Raw genomic sequence first — 24,635 nt, forward strand, 5'->3', positions numbered from 1 at the left:
TTCATTACTGTTTTGAAAAGGAATATATTAACTATGTTGATACTGCCACTATTGTGCATTTGTTCCGTTATTCAAAAGATGTTAAAGCCATTTTTGGACATATTTGTGGAAACTGTGTCTGCACTTAAAGCCCCCTTCCCATTGCAGCAATTACTGACATTTGAGACCATGGGTTGCTACGAGAGATGTTGTCAACTTCAGCGCATGTTATACTGTTCAACCTGCAAACACTGATACAAGTCTGTTGGTTATCAGCCACTAGCAGTGTCAAATGTCTTTCCCTTTGCAACAACATTTGGGAGGAAATCGTGCTGTTAAGTTTGTGTCTCACTCATCAGCCTTCATGTAGTGTTTATGCCACTTTCTTGACACTCTCTGTCCCTAAAACAGCTTTGGTTTACTCTGTGTATCAGTACATAAGACATATCGGACAAACAGCCATAAATAGTTTAAAATCTAAGATTCAATTTGATGAGTAAGATGGTGTATAAAGGTTTTGGACCCCCTTTCAAGGTATTTTTTCCTAACCTTATCCTGTTTGGACATGGGAATAGTTAGTCGTTATGGATATCTCACCTTAACCTGACTTATGACCTTGTTCCTAACTTTAACCTATTGAGAAATGGGAATTAAACTTGGCCCTAAACCTCTTGTCTAACCCTTAGTAAGCCCCATTTTCACTCTTGAATTGGTTAGTTGTGTTTTTAATTCATTCATTCATTCTTACAAAGGGTTTGTTTTGTTTGGTATTTCCTTGGGCTGCAATCAATTTTGAAACTGTTCCCCTAACAGAAAAAGCAGTTATATTTAGACAACGTCCTATGCTAGTGTAACTTCATCGGTCTCAGAGTCATGATTTTAGTCCGCTAACCTGAGCCATGTCATATTGAGTGAATACAGGGCTGGTGAACATCTTTCTTAGGTTCCCTTTGTGTGCTATATAGAACTGCAGAACATAGGAATAACCGTGCATGTGGAGGAGGAACGCAAGCTAGCTAAACTTTCTCTCCCAATGTGAAAGCTAGTAAGCCTAGCATGCTAACTTTAGCAGTGATCGACGAAATCAGTTATGAAAATAAGACAGTTTGCAAAATGTGCCCGAGTACGTAGCAGTTAAGAAAACACTAGGGCCACACTGCCTGAATGAGTATGGCACATAACTGATGTGGCTTGCATGTATGCAGTGTTCATACAGACTGCTTCAGAGCTGCCTGCTGCTATAACTACTGTATTTTCACAATTAAAAGCCAGTACTCCACTCATTTATGGAGCCATGCAAACCACTGCATTGTCCACAACACGGAGGAAGTGTGGCTAACAAGCTGCGGCTAAAGAATTCTCGCCCACAAATTGGAAACAGCCTCTTACTGAAGGTTCATATCAGAGATGGGACAGCAAAGGCTTTAATGTCAGCTGTTTCTTTATTCCATGACCATTGACTGATGATGAGGATGCTGACTTTTTGCCTGGGACTTTAATCTGACATTAGCCTAATTAGCTACAGTTAATAAAATCTGCAAGTGATAGGCTACTTGTAATTTCAGCTGCCAAAATCAACAGTTGCTGGCTAAGTGAGAAGCCTGCCTTTTTTTCTGTCACCACCTGCCAAGGACTCATTGCTCTGAGGAGTAAATCTGCCCCTGTTATTGTAAACTGTGTGCATTAGATGGCTTGACAGGTAGAGCAACAGTGACTATGTGGGAACAGGACAAACAGCAAACAATTGTCTTGTCTGAGTGCCAGAAATTTAAGTTGAAAAATGTATTTTTGAATGTTGCATACAGGCCACACCACTCATCTGATGCTTCAAGTCACAACATCTTCTACAATTCATTCTCAAGAGGCTCCTGATGTCAAATTATCGAGCAGGAGTAACACAGACAACGGAGATGCGCGAGGTTGCCCACACAATCACACCTCCTTCAGTTTGTTTACAATTTTTTTCCCTTCCACTCCATCGCCTCGCAGTTAACTCCCACCGCTCGTCTCATTGATTTAGGGTTATTACGTTAGTGGCAACTGGGCTGCAGAGTGGAGGAGGTCTGGGATTAACGGGGCCAGTGATAACAGTGCAACAGTAACTTGTCTCTGTATTCAGGAGCCTGTGATGGGGTGCTACAGCTTGGGGAGCCCCTGGGATTTCATTACACAAAGATAAATGGATGATCCAGGCACAGCTGAATTTTGGGCACAGGGAGGGGCAAGCAATTAGCTTAATCAGTGGTAGCATGTCTCAGATGCCGTGTAAGCATGCCATGAGGTGACCTAGTGAGATGCAGTGCACGACAGAGCAAATGGCACATTTGTCCTGTTGTGGAAACTGCAAACTGTGGCAAAAGATCAGAGCAGGAAAAGCACATTTTTCATCCATAGCCACAGTCATTTTTTAGCATGGGGACAGGAATTAGGGAGAGTGGGGTTGTTGGGACATTTTTGTTTTGACCTGAAATGACCTTCTATTACTCACAGACTACTGAACAGTAATGAAACTAATTTGATCCCTGAACAGATACACGCGTCTGCTAACAATTTATCAAACTTTTTACATAGACTGTAACAGTAATGGATGCAGCTACTGTGATGTCACCCATTGGTTTGTGGAGTCCCATTTTGAAGCCTCAAATTCAGCCTGTCAGTCATTGCCGTCTTGGTTTTGTGGAGCCAGAAGTGAACGTATTTGGGTGAGAGGCTCACACTGTGTGGAGCGAGAGGTGGATATAATTGAAAAGCCAAGGACACTGGTGGCAGACAGCTTGTCACTAAGTATGCGCATCTTTAGGCATTAATAACATGTGTACGGGTGAGTTATATAAAAATTCACCCCCATACAGTTGTCATGAATGTTGAAATTAGCTATAGAGATCAAACTGTTTTTGTATCAATGTGTAAATATGTTTATTTCTGCTGTAAAGTTGGGCATTTTAACATGGAGGGTGATGGGAGTGATTGCTTCTGGAGCCAGCCTTAAGTGGCCATTCAAAGAACTGCAGCTTTTGGCATTTCAGGGGTTTTTTTAGAGCCCAACCCAAATGTGAAAGGCACAATTTTGCAAAATGTATAAGGAATGCATTTACCCAAAATTAAGCCTCTATGGGATGCTTGGGAGAGTGGGTAGGATTGGTTTGGACACCTTGTTCTGGGCTTTAAAAAATAGAATTTGATTTGAAAAAAATTGCACCCTAAATTTGAACATCTTATATTTACAGTGTCACAAAGAAAAACATTTGCTATATTATATAATCATAAATTAATGAGATGTGGAATGTGGCCTTTCTCTGACACTTCATTTCATCGGCACCTATCAGCTCAGTGTGGCTATCGTAGGCTACATTTAGCTTTAGGTTTATGTAGGCTATTGAATCTGTTTCATTTTGATTTAAATAAAAAAAAATCAACAAGAAGAACTTGAGAGTTAAAAAATGAACTCTGCACATTCAAAAATGCTCAGGGGTTGAAATGTAGGCTATGTCTATATGAAGTTAATGCCGTAAAGATACACTCAGTGACTTCTTAGTGGCTCTTGTTCAATTCAGAAAAGCCTTTGTCTTGTTTTTGCCACTGGGTAACTGTCCTAAGTGTCCCTCTGTAGGCAGACACACTTTGCACTCCTGTGTTAACTACCAACAAAAATGTAGATGGGTAACACTAGCATGGACTGATAGTGTTTTTTGTATGTGGCATAATTAAAAACAATATGGTAGAGGAATAATAACAAAAGGGCAAAAAATGTACTTACACGCTGTAGATTTTAAAAATGTGGATAAACTGTGAGGAATAGTTTGACTGTCTCCGCTTTGAGGTTAAATATGGAGAGAGTGTACTTGAGTGTGAGCGTGGTGAATGGAATAGTTGCTGTCAAACTTGCTGAAAAGGCACTGTCCCAGCTCTTCCCACTTTCACCTTCTCCAGATGAGAGCTGACCTCCTGCCAAACAGGCTGGTAGAGTAAAACATTTTACCAGTCTCTGCCAAATTTACCAGCATGAGGCTGTTGGTAATTTCCCATCTTTCTTTCTCTCATCTGGAAGCTAGGATTAGAAGAGATGCCACGCTGTGCGTGCATGTGTGTGTGTGCTCATAAAGAGGTTTCAGAAATATGGGAATTCCTCCCACAAAGTCTTACTAAAGCATTAAAATGAAAACAATCCAAAGAGCATTGAATTTCTAATCAAAGCTTTATGGAGGAAATGTAAACACTGTGGCTGGCAGTGCAAAGTGGAAACATTTCTGTGCAGAGTCATAAGAACAGTTTAACAGAGGTATTTTATTTTATATCAACACAATTACACGCAGGCATGTAGAGACCAAAGCTATCTATGCAAAGTATGTTTCTGTGTCTGCAGAATTACCATTTATGAGCACTAAAGAAAAGAAATAAGCAGAAAGAAATAAGCAGAAAGAAATGGCGCGAAGGCTTTAGAGGGGAAAAAATGTCTACAGGGTTGTAAAATTCACAATCCATGACTTGCTGGGCTCTCACCCATTGCTGGGCCAAATTACGTATCACCCACATGTAAGAGAAAACACTGCCAGGGTTTCTGTGTGCAAATCAAATGCGCATCAAACTGCTCAGGATCCGATGACTGACTTCAAATCGCTCCTTTTGTATGCACCGTGCAGCATTTGTAGCTCTCAGCTGTTGACTCTCTTTGGAATTGAAATGTTGATTTCCTTGTGTTTTCCCCACATGTTCTTTGATAACACTAAAGACCAAACTGATACTGTGTATTATGGAGAAGAAACGACAGCCTGTCTGTTGTGAAGGAGCCATGGCTGAAAACACATCTCACTGTGGTACATTTGAGCTCAGCCTTTGAAGTCATAAGTCTGCTAATGCTTCCTGTTGGACTCCAGCTTCAAGAGCTTGTTTTAATTGCTCCCAGAGAAAGAGAGAGGTGAATGGTTAAGGAGTAACAGATTCCATTTAAAGGGGATTACAGTAATCTGAATACAAAATATTGGCAGCTGTAATTTCTTAGTGACTGTAAGGAATTGTTTTTTTCTCACCTTCCTTTATGTCCTGTCCCATGGGGCTGTTTTAAGTCTGTGTTGTTTGGGATCCGCAGGAAAATTATCAAAGTTATCAAGTCATGAAATTATGTTCCTGAGTTTGTTTTCAGCATCACATTAATTTAAAGGCCCAGACACACCAAACAGACATCAACTCATGGTGACGAAGGCTGCCTGCTGTGTCACCTCACATTGCCTTTGTCTCAATACTGCAGCCAATGACCCACTAGCACGTACATTCTGCACCTGTGTGAGAGGAAATAACTTCTCATACCAGCAGGTGGCAGTAGTCTGTTTTTGTTATTCAAATAGGGAAACCAGAAGCTTGACAGGACAGAATCAAGATGCTAGTTAGCCACAAAGTTCAGAGGATATTTACAATGCACTAGTGAACAATAACACAATTACGAACTGCTTCTGCAAAAAAAAAAAAAAAAACAACAACGTAATTTTACGTTACAAAGAACTTTGTTTCGCTCTCATACTTTCTTGACCTCAGTAGGTTATTTGCTTTCCTCTCTTCCATTTGTCTTCTCGTGCACTGAGTTGAACTGCCAATCAGAGTGATTCTCTTCACTGACAGGCCACACCATCTCCTGCACTGATTTAAAATGCTGAATTGGCCAAAAAAAAAAAAAAAGCTGACAAAAGCCGATTAGTGCCAATGGCGTGGGACACATCACACAGTAGGGCGACAGGAGTTCACCAGCGGCCCATCATTGACTGACAGCTGACCGTTGTTTTGGTCTGTCAGGCACTCGGCAAATGGACGCAACACTTTATCCTGTTAAAACAAAGCTCACATTTTGGTTTAATTTTTATGGAAAACCCTTCTGATTCTTTTGATCTGAGGACCCTTACAGACGAAAGGAATATGAATAACTTACAGGGTAATCAAGGAATGGACACATAATTTGTGGTAGCCAACAACCGGGTTTTATACATCCCAAGAACTTCTATTAAACAAAGAATGGCTTGACAACCAGACCAGGTGTCTAATTGAGACAGGCTTTTATTTGTCAAAATGTAAAGCCACACAGGGCTAGTAAAAGGGACTAGGCTTTTAATTTAAGTTTTAAAGTATTTAAATGAACTTACATTATGTATGTGACAACCACTAAGTTCTGCATTGATGACGTCTTTTCCTGTGATGCATCAGCTTGCATTAGCATTTAGAACATATGTGGTCAGACCACCTTGGCAAGTGATTTGAGTGATCGGACCTCAGTGTGTCTCTGTGGTTGTTTACACTTGTATTAATCACTGTCCACGTAGACTAGCTCTATGGGCTGTGATAAGCTGCTTGTATAATCAACCTATAGAGCATTTTTGGGGGAGGACAATCTGAATTTCACTCATACAGTATGGAAGAATATATTTATTTGTTACTAGATTGAATGACTAGACCAGCTGAAAAATGTACACTAGACGACAAGCAACACATACTGGCAATAACAAACATCAGCGTACCTTTAAATAAGTAATTTTCCCCAGTTTTCCCAGGTCAGAAATGTATACATATAGTGGTGTATGTGTAGTGTTGGTGGATGAATGTCGATTGAACAGCAGGGCCGAAAAAGCAACTCTACGTTCTGGAAATAATAAAAGCAAAAATTCACTTTGTGTTTTTATTGAATACTCAAAACAAATTGATCTTCCAGTCAAAGTATCAGCAGTGGTAAAAGATTCCACCATTAAAAGCTTTTATGGAAATACATAGAATGGCGAGCGTAAAATCAATAAGTGCACACATGCACCCACCATGGGGAGTCATTAGGAACATCTGAAAGAAATTCCCTCACATACATCAAGCGTGCTGAAACACAAAAGACTTCAAATCCTGTTTTTGAATGGCTGACTTGACATGGGGCGGCTTATTGGCATTGTGTTAACACAAATTTACTTCAACAATGGAGCTAAGAGGAGATCAAATGTGGACCTTCGACTAAGCATTCGTTATCCTGCTAGCTTAATGACCTGTGTAACGTGACATTACGAGTAGTCTTAATCTCATTTCTCAATCAGGCACAAGCACGGACACCAATAGGCTGCGGCTGGTGTTGAGGGAATGCATGATCGCCCTTTCAGCAGAATAAAAGATGATGCTGCCCACCATTTTACAGCCTGTGTCAATTGTGTTTTTAATTAAGATAACGGTAATTATCTTTTACAGAGGGTGAAGTATGCACTACAGAAAAGCGGGGAAAAGTCCAATTACAATTAATTTGAACTTCAACTTGAGAGCTCCATCTTTGAATCTGGCTTCTGATGGACTTGATCTAACAGCTGGGGCGCATTGTTTAACTCCTAAATGAGACTAGCAACTGATTGTAGCTTGAATATATCTGTAACATATTGTGTTTATATCAAAGACTACGATCTTTTTACATAATTCTACTGTTGCAACATCTATCTACCCTGAAAAAATGGCACTGTACATTTCATCAAACCAGCTATATATTTTCATTGTATTTTATTATGGAGTGGTGACATTGAAAGTTTACATTTCAACAAAGCTATAGTTAACATACGGTTAGGTCTAGGCACAAAAACCACTTGGCTATGTCAGGAAAAGTTCATGTTTTGGCTTAAGATACTCAGTTTTGGCGGCAGAATCACAGCTGGAAGCCATTGATGTCTTGGCTAAAAAAACAAAAATAAACAACTATGTTTCGTGACTCCGGCTGACCGGAAGTTGTCGCGTCATTTGAAACGTGTCATCAAATGCGCTAATGGCATTGCAGTATGGAGAAACAAGAATTTGCGCTGTTTAAATGCATACAGTCTGTGTTGAATGTATTAAAATGTTATGTTTACAGAAGATGTTGTCTGGTTTGTCTGTTTTATTCACTCAGGATTTTTTGCAACATTATTGGAGTCCATGTTTTGAAACTAATTAAATAAAACTAAAGAAGGGAACTATAAAAAAAAAAAAAAACATTTGCAGCTATTTATAATATTCAGTATGATTATTATAGCAAGTGATTACACTTTTTTTTCCTTTTGTCATTAGCTGCAATTGTTGTCATTTGCTGCAATTTCCCACAAAAAATCACATAAAAATGCCGCAATTTTTATCACAATTTTTGACAAAATTGGCTGCAAATTCAAGGGGTTTTTGCCGCGAGGTCCTGGAGAGACAGCTTTACAGTCGACCAGAAAGGTCATTTGTTGGCAAGATTTCATTGGTCGCTTAATTGCAGAAAAAAAAGTAAAATTGCACTTTGTCAAAACATATCAAAACCTATATGACTGGACCATGTGGGACTTTAATTTCAAAGGACAGACACAGGAAGTGTCCACGCTCAGCAGTCAGACAGGAGTCAGGTTAATTTCCAGGGCTGGTACCTGCGGTTATTCCACAGGCTAGTTAATAACATGTCAGGCAGGAAATCCAAAGTGTGGGATCATTTTGAGAAGGTGAAGGACGAACCCAAGGTGATATGTAAACTCATCTTCATTGGTCGACTACAAACATGACGTATCATCTGAAACATGGAAGTAGCTACATGCCCATTAGGCCACAGCGTCATTAACAGGCGGCTCGCTCAGTGTGTGACGTGCACTTGTAGATAAAATATAGGCCTATATTAATGAAGGTTCATTAGTACGGTTTGTATTTCTCTGTAATGTAGCACAGTGTTAACAATGTTACTGACACTATTCTTTCTCACACCTTCAACTCAAACCATTGTGTTGTCCCGCCCAAAATATATCATTGAATAATTACATTAATATCATAACTAGTCGGCTAATGGCCCTAAATGATGACTAGGAAAATTCTTAGTCAGGGGGCGGCCCCATCATCATCCCGTCTCTTCTCAATGACAAAGTCAGCTCATATTTGACGTCATAGAATGAAACGTATGAAACGTACGAATGTAACCTATTAGTGGTTTACAATAATGTATAGTGCCAATGTTTTCTTCCTCAGAGTGGGCTGCTCCTTAAAACCTTTAAAGCCCTAAAACAGGTGCACACAAACCCAAAAGCTGGGTGACTAAGTTACAGAGAATAGTCATGATGTTACTGCAGATCGGTAGACAATAAAAATCTAAATATGAAAAATACTGAATGTCTTCAGCACTTTATTAAAATGCTGTTTTTATTCTTTCTCGTGCACAGTCTTTCCAGCCGACCAGGAATTGCATAATGAGCAGAGAAAGCATGACCGGACAGTTGCATCTTGTTAGTACCGCTCCAACATGAGAAGTTTCCTATCGTGCCAGATGTTAATTGGATAATCAATCTCTCCTAAATTGTTGTGGTCTAAGGCCTTGGAGGAGTGCTTTATCAATGTCACTATGTCAGCAGCTCCCCTGTCCTCATTTCCTCCCTTCAGTAAGCTGCAAAGTTCAGGGAGTTACAGTGGAGGAATTATCTGTGTGGATCGCTCAGGCTCGCTAAAGGACAGAAGAAAAAAAAATGGTAAAGGCTGAGAGATGGACAGATACAAATAGGCGGCAGCAGCTGTCCAGGTGATTTATATATCTTTAAAGGAGAGTTCACTGTGGGAATACACCTCATCTGATACCTGCTACCTTTGACCCTCAGCCAAGCTTTTACAAGTTATCTTGTCAGGAACCCTGGGAGACTTTAATCCCGCCCTCTGCAGCCTGAACTCTAATGGCAGATGTTTGTGGAAGCAGCCGGCCTCCCCCACTTAGCTGGCCTGATGGAATTCAGGTGGCAGGAGCTAACAACATATGGAAAGCCCATTAGAGACTGCATTAGAAACGACCTTTTAAGCCCTGTGTCTGTGCTATATTTCATCATTTTGGACATTACCTGCACACAGGCTCGACCCATTCGGACTCGGTTTGGGTCTGAATAGATTAGGACGTCTATTGATGTCTGAATTTGGGGAGAACTCAGACGAGTTGAAAAAGAAAAGACAAACACACTGGGATATTAACTGTGTCAGAAATGTGTTCTGAGGTCATCAGTATTACTCATGAGGATTCATGCAGCAGAGTTCACGTTGAGTCAGAAACAGGTTTATTGTCAAGTTCAGATACAAAGAATTCGCTTTGGTATATGGTGCCTAACAATAAACATACTAACAAATGAGAAAAGTGCACGCCACGGAGCTGATCTTGGCGGCTGTAGACAATGCACGTGAAGCAGTTGTGCCCCTCCTAACCCTAACCCTAACCCTAACCTTTGGGAGTACCCCACCTATAAAGGGGTGTCTCCCGCCTTACCTCTCCCCTTTTGCTGTTTTGCTCCGTGGGAGAGGGGCTTGAGTTTATATGGTTGTATTTGACAGAGAATTTTGTTTTCACTTCTTGTTGTAGCTGTAAGGAATAAACAGAGATCATCTCCAAAGATATCCACGGTCTGGACCTCTTCATATCAAGTCAACCCAGACAACACGCGAGGGACCCTGATTACATTCAGCCCAGAGATTTTCCCTAAAATGCTTTTGCTTCATGATTTTGTTGTGGACTTGCGGCTGGACCCACCAGCCAGTTGAGTGGAGAGAGAAGTCAGCAGTCAATAACGGTATAAGACAGTCAATAAAAAAGTTTAAATAAAATAAAAGTTTTTCAACCACAACCATGAGAGGTCCTTGAGCATACAGTCATATATGCAAACAGATTATTAGGCTGACAAATTAATGCATACACACTCCATTACAGGCTTAGGCCTATGAACACATTCAAAAATATATATGTTTTTAAACCAAAAAGATACACTGTGAGAAATGTAGAGGATGTAATGTGCATATGTTCACAGTATAAACAGTGTATGCAATGGTAAGCATCATTGTCAGTGAGCTTCTGGGCCTTACTGATGTGGCAGCCTGCACTTGGGAAGAAACTGTTCTTGTGGCAGCCATTGGTTCTGCCATCTTGAAAATTTATCAAGTGTTTGTGTCTATATACAAACCACATTTTGTGGATAGAGTAGTAAGCTCTCAGATTTTGGAAGATTCAGCGTGTTCTCCTTTAAGAGGAATAATTGGAAGGGGTCAATTTAAATTCACCCAAAAAGTCCCTTCGATGTTCTCTGGACTTTTTCCTAAAATAAATCAGCTTCTGAGAAGTGAAACTGTGTTTTCTGTAGCACTTTAGACTAAATGAATCTTTGCCATCTGAATTATTAGATTTCTAAATAACTTTCACAGCATTAAGCAGAAAAAAAACCTGAACAAAGAATCTGTGCTTCTATAAACCAGCAGTCCTCTTTTAGCACAAATCAGATTACTGTTGCATGCGCTTTCATTTTTTGACTCTTATACAGAGACTCATTTGCATCTGCAGGCCCAACATAAATGTCAAACTGCACTCTCTGGCTCATTAATAATAAAATGGAACATCTAGATCCCAAAGCTTGTGTGGCATTTTTGGCAATTAACGGACTGACTGTTGTAATTTCAAATGCTGCCCTTAGGGGTCCAATATGCATATGATAAATATTTAAATGAAACTGCAGTCAACAATCAGCCTGGGAGAGCCAGATTTAGGCAGCAGCTATTTAGCTAGTGTCAGTCACTATGAATCTTTAACTGTGAACCTGCTTACCCTGTAGCTGAGCAAGATTCATAAATGTGTAGATGTACTCTCTCATCAGCATATCCTACTGCAATAGAGTACAGGCAGGGTAACTAAATTGTTATTCAATTGTGGCTTTATGTGAAAGTGTAACTGCACTTTATTATACATAATCTTTATTTAACTACATGGGTTATTTTTAACAACATGCTCTGTTTAAGAGCATTGTGAGCAAGGCATGTCGCCAGCCAGTGAGAACAGTCTCCCATAGTGCAAGTTATAAATGATCATAGCTCTACATTATCATTTGCCCATCAAGTATGTTGCACTAAAGCTTGTTTACAGCATCTCACAACTGTAAATTCTGCTTTAGAATGAAGACATTGTATTTGTTTAGAATATTAATTTTAGTGCTCACCATCCATTCAGTTTATGTTTTTATGGTGTAATTGTGTTTTTTACGGCTGTGATTACTGTTTGCAGTGCAGATCAGAAAACTTTTATTTTGTGTTGTTTTGTGTTCTATAAATGCAATGAAACTGCTGTAAGTAATACAGCTGCATATGCAGAAGCTTGAACCTCAGTGCCGCGGTATGCTATGACATGTCCTCAGTAAAGTGCCCACATTTACAAGAAACTACACCAAGGAAAACAAAGACACCAGTTCTAGGCTGCAGCTTAAGGTGGATTTGTAGATGTGCATAGGCTCTATGCAGATTGTTCGTTGTATCCTTCACAAGTGGCCTATGCTGTTGTGAGCATTGGTGTGTCTGTGTCGCTCTGCAGTTACAGCTCCATAGCATTAGTCAGCAGAGGGGTTTCTGAGAAGTGCTGGAAAGTGTGACGATATCAAACACAAATCTGCTACATTATAACTCGCAAGGTTCACAGGCAAAACACTTACCTTTTGCTAGACACTTTTTCCCCACTAATACAACATGCTAACATTATTAGCACAAGCCTATGACATTTTACATTGCATAAATAAGCCTAGTGGCTAATGGAGTTTTTATGAACTCATATAAAGCCACGGTCTACAGCAACATTTAATGAGGGTAACGTTATAAAATTTGGCTCCACTCTAACTCAGAAGGTTCACCAACAAATTAATTCTTATACTTGACATGTTTCCCCACATATACAGCATGCTAAGGTTATTAGCATAACCCTGTGACATTTCTTATTGCATAAATTAGTGTAGCAGCTAGTGGACTTTCTTCTATTCATATGAAGCCAGGATAAATCACACACAAGACTTAGAATATTAATTTTGTGGAGGCTTTATTGTCTTCACAATTTATTGTTTGTTGTTGTGAAAAAATTAATAAAAGCTTCATTTCTAGTGGTTCAAGGTTCAAGGTTCAGTTTACTGCCTTTTAAACATGTTAAATACAACAATGTTAAAGTGTATAATAGCATGTCAATAGATGCATGCAGTCGCAGCAGTATAAAGTGCAGAGGACAGATTTTGAGTCCTGCCATGCCATTTTAATAACAAAGTCATAATATATTACATTTACAAAAATTATAAATCATCATCATTTTTTCCTTATCTGCTGCAAGGGTCCTAAGGACAGAGGGATGTCGTATGCTGTAAAGCCCTGATTTGTGATATTGGGCTTTATAAATAAAATTGATTGAATTGATTGATTGATAAATACTTTTGTTATTTTCTACTATTTGTCAGAAGAAGCTTGTTGGATGTTTTTGAACTCCATCCGTATCTTTTGACCTGAAAATTTAAATTAAGTGTCAACTTGCTGGGAATAGTAAGTGTTAATGTTAGTTTGGATCAGGAAATTAAGGGAAATTAATTGATCTGCTGCACACTTTTAAATGACTTTTTTAAACCTTTGGGCTTGGAGGAAGCTATCAGGTATTTTCAGGTCACTGATGTTAAAGTCCAAGTTGAGTTTCAAGTCTATTTTAATATGTTCATGGCTTGAGTCCACACCGCTGATTTTAGTACTGTATTGTTGAAACCCACAAGCAAAATTTACTTTCCAGCAAATGCAGTCAGTATAAAACACCTTATTTTGATGGCGTATGATGTTCGTTTCTATCGCAGCACATCTTTCATATTTAAAAAGTTGAGTTTACTGCTGTGTAAATCTTGCCTAGTGCAACTTTAAATAACCAACAGACTTTCCCTCAAGTGCTATCAAAATGCTCAAGTAGCCATGTGTATGCATGTGTGTGTTTATCCCTGGATCCCAGCGGAGCTATTCCTCTAGGCGGCTGCTGCTGCTGCAAATAAGACTGCGCTTAGTCAACCTGCCTGGTTAAACAACAGCTAGAATGTAAAACACTGCTTATATCTTTTGTCTCACAGTCTGCAGATACTGGCAGCAACATAATATCTGTGGTCTAATGTAAGAGCCATACCCAACTCTGCCTTGGGGTAACACTTTATTTCACACTCCCCCATTTAGAGTATCTAAGCTCTACATAAATGCTTCGCAATACACTAAAAAGGTAGTTGTAAACATATATATGGATGTGTTTTAGGTGTTTATTCATTCGTTTAGAAACCAACACTGCTCCTGAGGGAGAGCTACAACTGGTAGCTACATTAATGGTTTATTAATGCCTAAAAACAAGGCCATAATTTATTTATTTTTAAAACAATTAAAAAGATAGCATGTGCATATAAAGTCAATGAATACATAATATCACAGTAAATTTGTTGTAGGGTGTCATTTGATTAATTATTCACAAATGTATTGTGCACTAACTCAACATTTTTTCATGTCTTGCAACTATGAATTACTTTTCCACAGCGTGCTGTTGGACAATACAGTTTTATTCAAAAGTCAGCATTTATTACATTTATCATGCACGCGTATAAATTATTCATATTCTCACTGACAGTGAGTATTAAAATAAATTACAGTACTTATTCCCCGATGGTCTTGCAATTGTTTCTTTAAAACTCATCTCAAACCCTTTTGTCACTCAGTGAAAGTGTCTCTGTGTGTGTGTGTGTGTGTGTGTGTGTGTGCTCCCTCTCTGCTAAAGTTTTAGGTAAAATACAAGCTTGGCCTTAAAGCTGGTTTAGCAAAACACTTTTCTTTTCAAGGATGAATGCTATTGTAAGGCCAACATAACACCTGGTTCTTTACAGAGCTTTGTGCTATTGATATTCTATACTGAACACTCCATGTTCGCACTCTGAATGTACGTCCATTGACAGGCTCAGATTATTATTCTGTGTCTGACAATTAATGGAAATGTTCCGTACATAGATAGACCCGTTTGCTAAAGAGCAAGATCCTTTCTGTTTAATAGAAACTGCCCCAAAATTGCTATCGGCAAACCCGCCAGACCCCGTTTAAATAAACAGCCATTTTAGGCTACAGAGTCAGATCTGACTGGATGATTTGAGATTTTATTTCAGCCAAACCAGAGCTGATACTGTTGACTTTAGCCCCTTTTACACTGCCTCCTCAAGGCGGGAATTTCACACCAATTTGCCGCCTTGCCGTTCTGTTTAAAAGGAACAGTCCCAGAATGGGGGCACACAGTTGTCTTGCCTTTAAGTCGGCATCAGTGGTAGTAACAGCACCAAAACAATGTCTGTATAAACAAAACAACTGGCAGGACAGGATCACAGGTTGCCCAGGTCTGACGTTTTGACAACGTGTTATGTATGCGTGCCACCCAGGAGATTTTAAAAGTAGCTAATAGCAGTTAGTGGCTAACTCAAAGCAAAGAACAGCAGCTAAAAAAAATGTCTAAAATCAGACATTGTGGCATGATCCCGCCTGTGTAAAAATGCTAACAAAATTCTTCTGAATGAAGTGTGTTGTACAAGCATAACATTACAGTTTATTTAAATGGAGTCTGGTGGGCTGTTTCTGGTTAAACAAAATGGATATTACGCTTTTCAAAAGATCCATCTCTGCAGGAAGACTTTCCAAAATGTCAGATACCTATTATAATAACCTGAGCTTTTCAGATACAAAAACAAGCACTTTTAGTGGATGTACATTGACAGTGCAAACATGCCCCAAGTGGATACATTGCTGCCTGTTTCCGTCTCGCTTAATACTGGACCAGTTTTGAAAATTACTCTTCCCATTAGTCATCTAGACACATAAACATGGAAAAATAGGGTCCAGGTTGAAAAATACTAAACTTACCTTTTAATGCTGTTTAGGGCTAAAGCCTTGAGTCTGTTAGCTTAGATTAGCATAACGAAGGGAAGCAAGGTTAAGAAGAAGCAGCCTGGTTTTCTCCAAAGTTCGAACATATACCAGCACCTCTAAAGGTCGCTATTCTTTTTCTCTGAAAAGAGATACAATCCAGTATGATCAGTGACCTTTAGAGGTGCTGGTATGAGTATTTTTGAACTTTGGACTTTGTCAGGATATCTGTGTCCCTGCCTTCAAGTCTGTTTGCAAGGCTAAGCTAAGCTAACTAGTTACTAGCTACTTTGGCTCTAGCATCATAGACATGAGAGTTGAATTAATCTTCTTATCTTACTCTAGGCAGGAAAATGAATATGTCTATTTACCGAAATTTACAGGTATAGGCAGTGGTGTAGTGGTAGTTGATGAGGTGGGTGTACAGTACTACTAGGTAGATGTGTAGGTTACCAAGGAGGAAGTGGGTATATTCATCCTTATGATTCAGATGCCTTTTTGGCTGATAGATGAAGAGAAAAAAAGAGGTGGGTATATCCTGTATACCTGCGTATACCCTCCACTCCACCACGGATATAGGACTGGGTAATATGGATACAATCCTCTATCATCGTACAGGCCACAAAAGCCACAAAGCTATGGTAGCACGATCATGCTAACTACAGGTTGGTTAATCACCACTTGAAACCACAAATAAAAAGCACTGATCACATCAGCAGTACATCCCAACGGATTCAACCATCCATCCCCACATTCTCACTCCCTGCTTGTTCTGCTTACTGCGTATTTGATTCAGATAAATGAAAATAAACAAAACCGGGGAACAGATTTCACCACAGTGCAACAGTATTCCCCAAATGTGACACCATCTGTTTGGCTAGCTCCCCGTAAACGCTCAGTTCACCTGACTGTCAACAAACTGAAGATATCTTGTTTCCTCTGCTGCAATACAGCAAGGGGTGAAAGCAGCTTGTTATCGGTGGCAGGACAGCTTCAATCTATTGGAGCTGTGTCCTGTGTGTCCCTGTACCGCTGCCTGTTGAAAAATACATGATGATATTGCTTAAGAAAGACGCAGGCTCATCCTCCCCCGGGGTCGCTGGTGTCTAGATATTATCCATGTTTCCCTCGCCGTCAATGCAGCTCTCATTGTTTACCAAGAGAGCATAACACAAAGCACAGTATGAGGCAGTGTACCCGTTCAAAAGATGGGCGAGGAAGTCAGTACCAACTGTGCAGTGAATGCCATTATCTATGGTCTGCATATTGAGAGGCACCAAGGGCATCAACAAGAGCGTGTTGTGTGTTTTGCCATGCTGTGAGCTGCCTTTCAACACATTTCCAAGGGCAGCGTTGGAAATGCGCTATAGGGGCCCAGAGATAGAAAACAATATTCTCAATAGGCCATCAGCTCATGTTCTTTTCTCAGTGGTGAGAGAGAGAGACGGAGAAAGAGAGGGAGGGAGTAAAACTGCCGTGACCTTTAAAATTCACAAAGGAGGGGTGCTCCCCTCGAGGCTCTCAAGAGCGCTACAGCCTAAGGGCAATATCATGCAATTCCAGTGTAGTTTAACCGTGTCAAGGGAGGCCTTGAGTGCGCAATTCTGGTATTACCCCTACTGAACTTGAACAAAGAGGTGTTTTCTGTCACGAACAGATACACTGAACAGGTTTTTTTGCTCTGCAGTCTTCAGTAGTTGTGCAGATGATAAAAGAATAGCTGAAGCTGCACCAGGTAAGAGTTCAGAGTGTTATCTGTAAGTGGTGTAATTCTGGTACAGAAAATTCTGAGTCCAACGGAAGCAGCAAACAAGCAACTCCATCAATGTCGTATCATCTGTGTCCACCGTCCCCTCGAGAATAAAGCATCACAGAGTGGCTGTGTTGGTAAACATGAGCGTGCAGTGTGTTGGGTCACATGATTTTAAGATGGTTAAGATCCTGTTTTTTTATAGACCTTATTATTGATATTTGTTGCAAGGGGGACAGCTTTGGCGTCTGTTTATTTCCTGTCAGCTACTGCATGAACAAACACTGTGACGGGAAATAAAAAGGGGCCCATTTAGAATGTTTATGTTGTCAAGTTAGAAAATTCTATAAAATTGCTTCTTGGTACTGTTTGCTGCTGCTAAATGAAAAATTTACCAAGTGCAGCTTTAAAGCTCAGAATGAGAATGCCCTCATGCTCTTGTTGGTTGTTTGTTTAAACACTTAAAATGACCTATGTTTACAGCCACCTAACAAGGGACCTCGTGCAGTCATGCAAATGGCTGTGCAAGTGTAGTGCAGTATTTCTGTGCCTTTGCAAAACCTCTTCAGGAAGACGTCACTGCGGGGTGTCTGCAGAGAGTCTGCAGTTCACATCCTAACAACAACCTTCCTAACCTCACTCTGTGTGAACTTGAAAACAGAACTTTAACCAGAGAGACGGCGGATCAGAAAATGTTCATGAGTCATTTTTGGCACTGGTAAACAGTGCATTCCTCAACTCATTGTTTGGCTTTAAGGATTTGCTGCCAAGAACAGGCCAACTCTTCTGCCCCCACTATGTGTGCAGGTGCACGGCTCTGCAGCGAGCTAGACACACTTCAAAGTTTGAAGACATTAGTCAGCCTTCAAAGTTTTTACTGGAAGCAATTTTGAGACAAAAAAACATGTATTACACAACAAAAGTGATAATGAGTCAGGAAAAGATAAACTTTAAACAAGACTTAGACCAAATGTGTTGTAAAGATGAATTCTATTGCAGTAAGAAGGTAACTGGATTCACAAACGTGCAATAGCCATAAAATTAGTTAAATAATTCATTCATGCCCAGAGGAGACAAAGTATCATCAGTGAAAGATTAATATTAAGGCTTCTTAGGAGTACATTACAGAGATTAATCTAGTAAACATACACACAAGTCCACATACAATAAGTAACAGTTAGGCCTACTGAGACGTTGACGTTGTATTAGCAACAGACTATAAAACAAAAAAAATGGATATAGCCACTGTGTCACCAATTGGTTTGTGGACTCCTGTTTTGAAGCCTTGAGTTTGGCATTTTGACTGCCACCATTTTAGAGCCTGAAGTGGCCATGACTTTATGGTGGAGCTGACCCTAATGCTAGCTGCTAGTTTGGTTAGCACACTGCATTTACAGTCTATGGTTAACTGTGATATTGCAAATGCCGATATTCACAATAAAAAAAAAAAACAGGCTTTAAAACATTAAACAAAATGTACCTACCCAAAAAACTGAACATCCAACTTCTTAGAAGGTCTTTTAGTACAACCAAACACAGTAGTGACAGCTACAGCTAAGCCTTTAGGCTACTCTGTGGATCTGGGGTGCCCTTAATGACTTAATAACTTAATTTTATAAAAAATCACCCTTAGGACAGTTGTCATGAATGGGTACAATTTTGTACTAGGCTGTAAACATGTTTATTTCTGCTGTAGAGTTGGGCATTTTAATATGGGGCTCTGTGGGGACTGACTAACTTTTGGAGCCAGCCTCAAGTGGCCATTTGAGGAACTGCAGTTTTTGCACCCCCGCATTGTCTTCATTTTCAGCCCTGGAGGTTGTTGCTTGGTTCTAGCAAACAACAAATAAATAATCATAGAACAGCTGCATTACAGGAGTACCTCCTTATAATGTTCCAACACAACCTCACAACCCAGTCTCACTCTGAAGCTGTCGAATACTGGCGCTTGGGCAGTGACAGCGCCCAGTGGTGTCAGAGGGAAACATGGCAGAACGACATCATAAGTTAAGGGGGCGAAAGTCCAAGTAGGGCCAACGAGAAGGGTGGTGGATGGAGCCGACTATCATGGACTTTCACCCAGGAAACCGATGTTCATTCCCCGTATGATTGTAGAGCCAAACCCTGTTCTTTTTTTCTAAACCCAACCAAGTACTTTTGTTGTTGAGGGAAAAAAATGTCAATTTGTGGTGTTGTACCAACGTCATGTGTTTATTTTGAAAGAGACTGTATGCAAACTGTAGATTTCCTGTGAAAATGAAAGTGTATTTTGAAAGAAGACAATGCATCGAACAGGCTGAAGTAGACACGGCTTCCCAGAACTTTAACAACCAACGCACCCAGGGTACCTTGCACGTCGTATGCTGACGAGGAAAATTCATGACTAAACATCGATATGTGACAAGTGTGACAATCTCAGTGTCAGCACGCTCAAGGCTGAGAGGTCAAGCTCGCTTTCCACGCTGAGAAAAACATCTAATTCAATATTTCTACGCACTTTTAAAATATGCAACACTTGACTGACAAAATGATGGATAGTACTGAGCAGAAATACCACCGCCTTTTTGTAGGTTTGTGTCAGTCATTTATGTTGTAACTCAGCAGAGTTGTGTCCACCCTTCAGAAGAGGCTGTTAGCTGCCATTCATTCTTGCGCAATATGAAAAACAACCTCCACACAGCGAGATGATTCATCACAGGAAACATCGAGCTGTAATTTGCTTTGGTCAAAGTTTCTGTTTTATTGTTATTTGATTAGGACTGAGTTGAGTGTTTTCATATGACTGCTGCATTAAGTTATTCTTCACTTGCTGTCAATCACAAGACACATGCACAATAAGAAATGGAATTTTGCCGCAGGAAATAACCCCTCTGCATCATGCTGTGGTCTTAACAATATAACAAAACTAACATGTACGACTGTGACTGTTTGAAACATAGTGAGCATACAAAACAAAAAGCAGAGACGTGGATAATGCTGCATGTGTGTTCTGAATTTCAAAGGATTGTTTTATCTTCTTAGTGAAAACTTGTCCCCATTGGAATCCATGTAACTGATGTGATTTCAGGCTGACCACATTTGCGGCATGATGACTGAAACTATCAACATTTCAAGCCCACAGAGGCTGAGTGTTTGATACAAAGGATGATGCATCACATTTGATGCTTATGATAGGTGGACACATCACAATTCAGCCCCGTCGCCTGCAGACTGCAGGCGACGGAATCATTGCTCTGTTTGGTGGCTTTTTAGCCACCAAAGTTTTACCAAGAAATTGCTGCTTTTCCTGCCGGGATAGTGACATAAAAAGTAGTTGGTTTTTTTTGCCGGGACCAGGCCGGCCATCGGGAGGGGTCAAAGGGTACAGATGACCCCAACCCAAGGCTAAGGGGGGCCCATGAAAAGGTCTATGATTGACCCTTAATGGGATCAAGTACAACATTTTACTTACTGACTTAAATCACTGACAATACAAGTAATATGTATTTACATGACACATAAATGTCATTTTATAATTAAAACATATTTCAACGACCCCACAGGTATTGTGAAATGGTGCGGTCCATTTGATATGAGTTAGGTGCATGATGCCAGAACTCAAAAGTGCCACTAATATAAACATGGGAGGCAAACTGTTGCCTGATTATATATGTCACAGTGCCTTACCAAAACCCAGGGGCTACTAAAGAAAAGTCAGGATGCAGAGAGAACAAGGAAATGAAAGGAGAAGAGAGGCAATGGCCAAATATCTGGCAAAAATGTGAAGAAGCAGCCGGTATGACAGGTGGAGAGAAAGAAAACCTGCTTTATCAGCTCAGTTTTAAAGCTACACTGAAGACATAGCATATTAAAGTAGAGGGCCTAAGACAACCATTGGTACCAGACATGTTATACTATCTTGTCAGAAAGGGGGCAAAATCATGCTCCAAAGTCTTGCTAAATTTTGGCGAGGGAAAAACGATTATTGCCAATTTTCAAAATGGTATACTTGAATATTTCTGTGAACTGGGGTCCCTGAACAGACTTGCAATTACATAAATTGGTATGAATGGAAAACTGAGAGTTGACAGCCGTATACTTTTTATGCTATTAAAGTTCTGCACACAATTTGACCAATATTGAATTAAAGTAGCCCTCGAGATTTAATGAATAAATTAAGAAAAAACATGTTATTATTATGATATAATATTGTGATTTAATACCTTGCAGTAATTTCCTAAATCAGTAGCCCCTTTAACACTAACTTAACTTTTCCAAGAATGTTGGGCAAGCTGCGAGCGTTTAGACACACAGAGCCAGATTGGCGAGTTGATCCGAGGTGCCCAATTTTCCGCTTCGTAGGATAGTCATATTGGCGGAACCCTTTTAGTTTAAAAAGACTGAGGTGGCCTTCCGCAACGGGAGGGGCTGTTGATGACTTGTTGGAGGAGCTGTTGATGACGCCACTGGCAGTGGATAAACAGGAAACAGCTGATAGCAGGAATTAGCAAGCAGCTAGTAGCAAGAGGGAAACACAAACCTGACAGACACTGTAAAGATGAGCAACTGGGGAGACAAGGAATTGCGCGCCCTCCTTGTCCTCGCAAGTGAAGAAGCCATTAACCGTCAGATGATGGGGACGGTGAAGGACGGGCCGACTTATGAGAGAATTGCCACCTGACTAGCCACAGCTTCCCTCCCACGTCACTGTTTACATCACACGCTGAGCTACACGTTTTGTTACTTGCTCACGCCCCCCATTGACCCGTAAAAGGCGCATTCTGTATGAACAAAAGTAGGCAGGCGGCATTTTGCTGCACTCCCCGATTTTGTTTTTATACTGCCAATGCTGAAAGAAGACTGATTGGGCTTTCCTGCAAATTTGCACAATTCCTGTCTAAAAAGGGCTACTGTTTGATTTTACTTTTCTCTAATTGTTTTTTGGAGGGCCTTTTTTCGGCCCAGGACACACATGAGACTACCTCTGCTTTTTAGAATAAGAAAGCAATGTCTTAACAGAAGATTCAGGTACAAGTAAAAAAAAAAACAATTGGATTATATTTGCAGGAAGTATAAAAATGCATAGGGATCCTCTCCCTCCCTTGGGTGTGGATGAGGGGCCCACTTTTGAAAATGTTGTCCCCCTGCCTGTATTACCTAACGGCTGGCCTGGCCGAGACATCGCTGCTTATTCTAACAGGATAGTGGCATAAAGAGGGGTTGGTTTTTGCTGAGACATCACTGCTTTCCCTGCCGGAACAGTGGAAGGAAAACGCGGTTTAACATATCCACTAAATAATGATGTGCAAATGTATTCATGGTTTGTGGAAATGTACATGCCAAAACAAAAGAAATCTGGTGATTGACTAGCACAATTCTGATGATAAAATCAAAAATAAAGTAGGTATTGTCAAAAGAAATGTTGACAACAAAGAATACATTGTGCAATTCTATTTTAAATTGAAGCAAGACGTAAAAAGAATACCAGCCCATAGACAGAGACAATAAGAGATGTCTCTCTACAGAGAAGTTCTCACTCAAGACTAAACTTAGCCAGAACTACTGCAGTAATTTTAAAACAAGCTCACGGAAGTTTATAATGGATCTTTTGACAGCAGCCATGTGGGAATTCAGATCACGGAACAGCTCAAACTCAAGACAGCCGACCAGAATTTTTGACATGCCATTCGATCGTCCAACAGCCAGATCATTGATCATTCTGGCAATTTATAGGCGTCGTGACTCCTCTTAAACTGAATGTCAAACAGCTGATCTGAGGGAACTTTGGCCTGATTCTAAACTTAAACTCAGGGTCCCTAATTTGGGGTTTGAATTGAGTTTAATCTATACAATGTCTGCTGAGCTCTGCACATTAGTAGCACATGAATTCATAAGGAGATTTCCTTTTTCCCCAATATCATAAATCATAAATGTGTAGGCAAATATTTGTGTGACTGTACGCTCGCACACAAATTCATTTTTATTCATATCCTTGTGTTCCTTCCTTGTCGGCGGCGCACAGCGAGGTCACCCTGCCTTGTCCTTTACCAAGATATGGGTATCTGAAAGTAATTACAAGCAGCAGATCTTGTAGGGACGACACGGCGAAGACAAAGAGGGCGAACCGTGGTGGTCAACATTAAGAGCATTAACGCTGCCCCCACATCTCATCATTATCCCAGCGCAAATCTAAAGCTCAATAAAATGCAAATCAAAATCACTGCTGTTCTCTCTTCGGGAGATTTATACATTAAAGTGCAGCAATAAAAGGAATCCGCTGAGGTTTAAGGTCATGTTGGAAGAGTGTGGAGTAATGGAATATAGAATGAGGGAGATGGCTGATTAAATTAGCTCTGTAGCATGCACTATACTGTTTGGTATCAGGTGTTTTAATCAGCTTAGAGGCTGCATGTGACTGGTGATTTACACACTTCATATATATGTGATATACTCTCATCTTCTCTTCATTAGGGAGCGAGTTTCTTTGGGCCCTCTTACATGCTCCTATATAAGAGACAACAAGGGGAGCGCTGACAGCATTTAGGAGGCAGTCTTTTTCCTGAAAGCTCTTTTAACAAGCATAGAAACTGGGGAATTATTTTCTTATATTGCTTATCTCAACTTTTTTTTTTTTTTTAAATGCATCTTTGATTTGCTTCAGTGTTGCAACTGTACACACATTAGCATACCTCCCACCCCAGCCGATGCCCCCCTCGGCCTTTGAGGAGCCGTGCTTTCTTACTTTCACATTTAATCCAATTCATTACTGTGGGCCCCCCTCGGAACACTCAGCTGTCAGGGGAGACAAAAGCCCTGCCAAATATGGATGCGTTTTTGTTGCCTTGGATTTGTGCTGCCCTCCCCTGGGGGATACTGCGCCCCCCACACACACCCCACCTCCCCCCCACCCCCTTCTCAACCCCAATCTCCCCCCACACACACATACACTCACACCCTCCACCTCTCCCCCTCCATTCAGGAGGGGTGAAGAAATACCTGGGGCTGTTCATTGTGTCACCTCTTCCATGTGTGGAAATGGCATTCAGAAAGGATGGAACTGAACACAGCACAGCGGAGGGCATATTCTTTTCAGGGTCATGCTAATTGAATGTAAAAGAAAAAAAAAAGTGTCTGAACTCAAAGGGAAGTGGAGATCTAAAGGAAGATATTAACTATTGATTGATGAATATGGGATGCAAGGGAGCACGGAGGGGTTTGATTATGACGGGAATGTTTTAATTTTTCATATTTAATT

General features: G+C 40.4%; 1 long non-coding RNA gene across 1 annotated transcript in view; it reads left to right on the forward strand.

Annotated features, from left to right (window-relative positions):
- The window catches only part of LOC125894750 (uncharacterized), a 143,966-nt gene extending 133,470 nt beyond the window's left edge, over nt 1–10,496 (forward strand). Inside the window, exon 3 of the long non-coding RNA XR_007450109.1 lies at nt 10,307–10,496. This is a non-coding gene — a long non-coding RNA (uncharacterized LOC125894750). The remainder of the gene's footprint in view (nt 1–10,306) is intronic.
- Nucleotides 10,497–24,635: the final 14,139 nt, after the last annotated feature.

The sequence above is a fragment of the Epinephelus fuscoguttatus genome, linkage group LG9, assembly GCF_011397635.1.
Source record: "Epinephelus fuscoguttatus linkage group LG9, E.fuscoguttatus.final_Chr_v1".
Lineage (NCBI taxonomy): Eukaryota > Metazoa > Chordata > Actinopteri > Perciformes > Serranidae > Epinephelus > Epinephelus fuscoguttatus.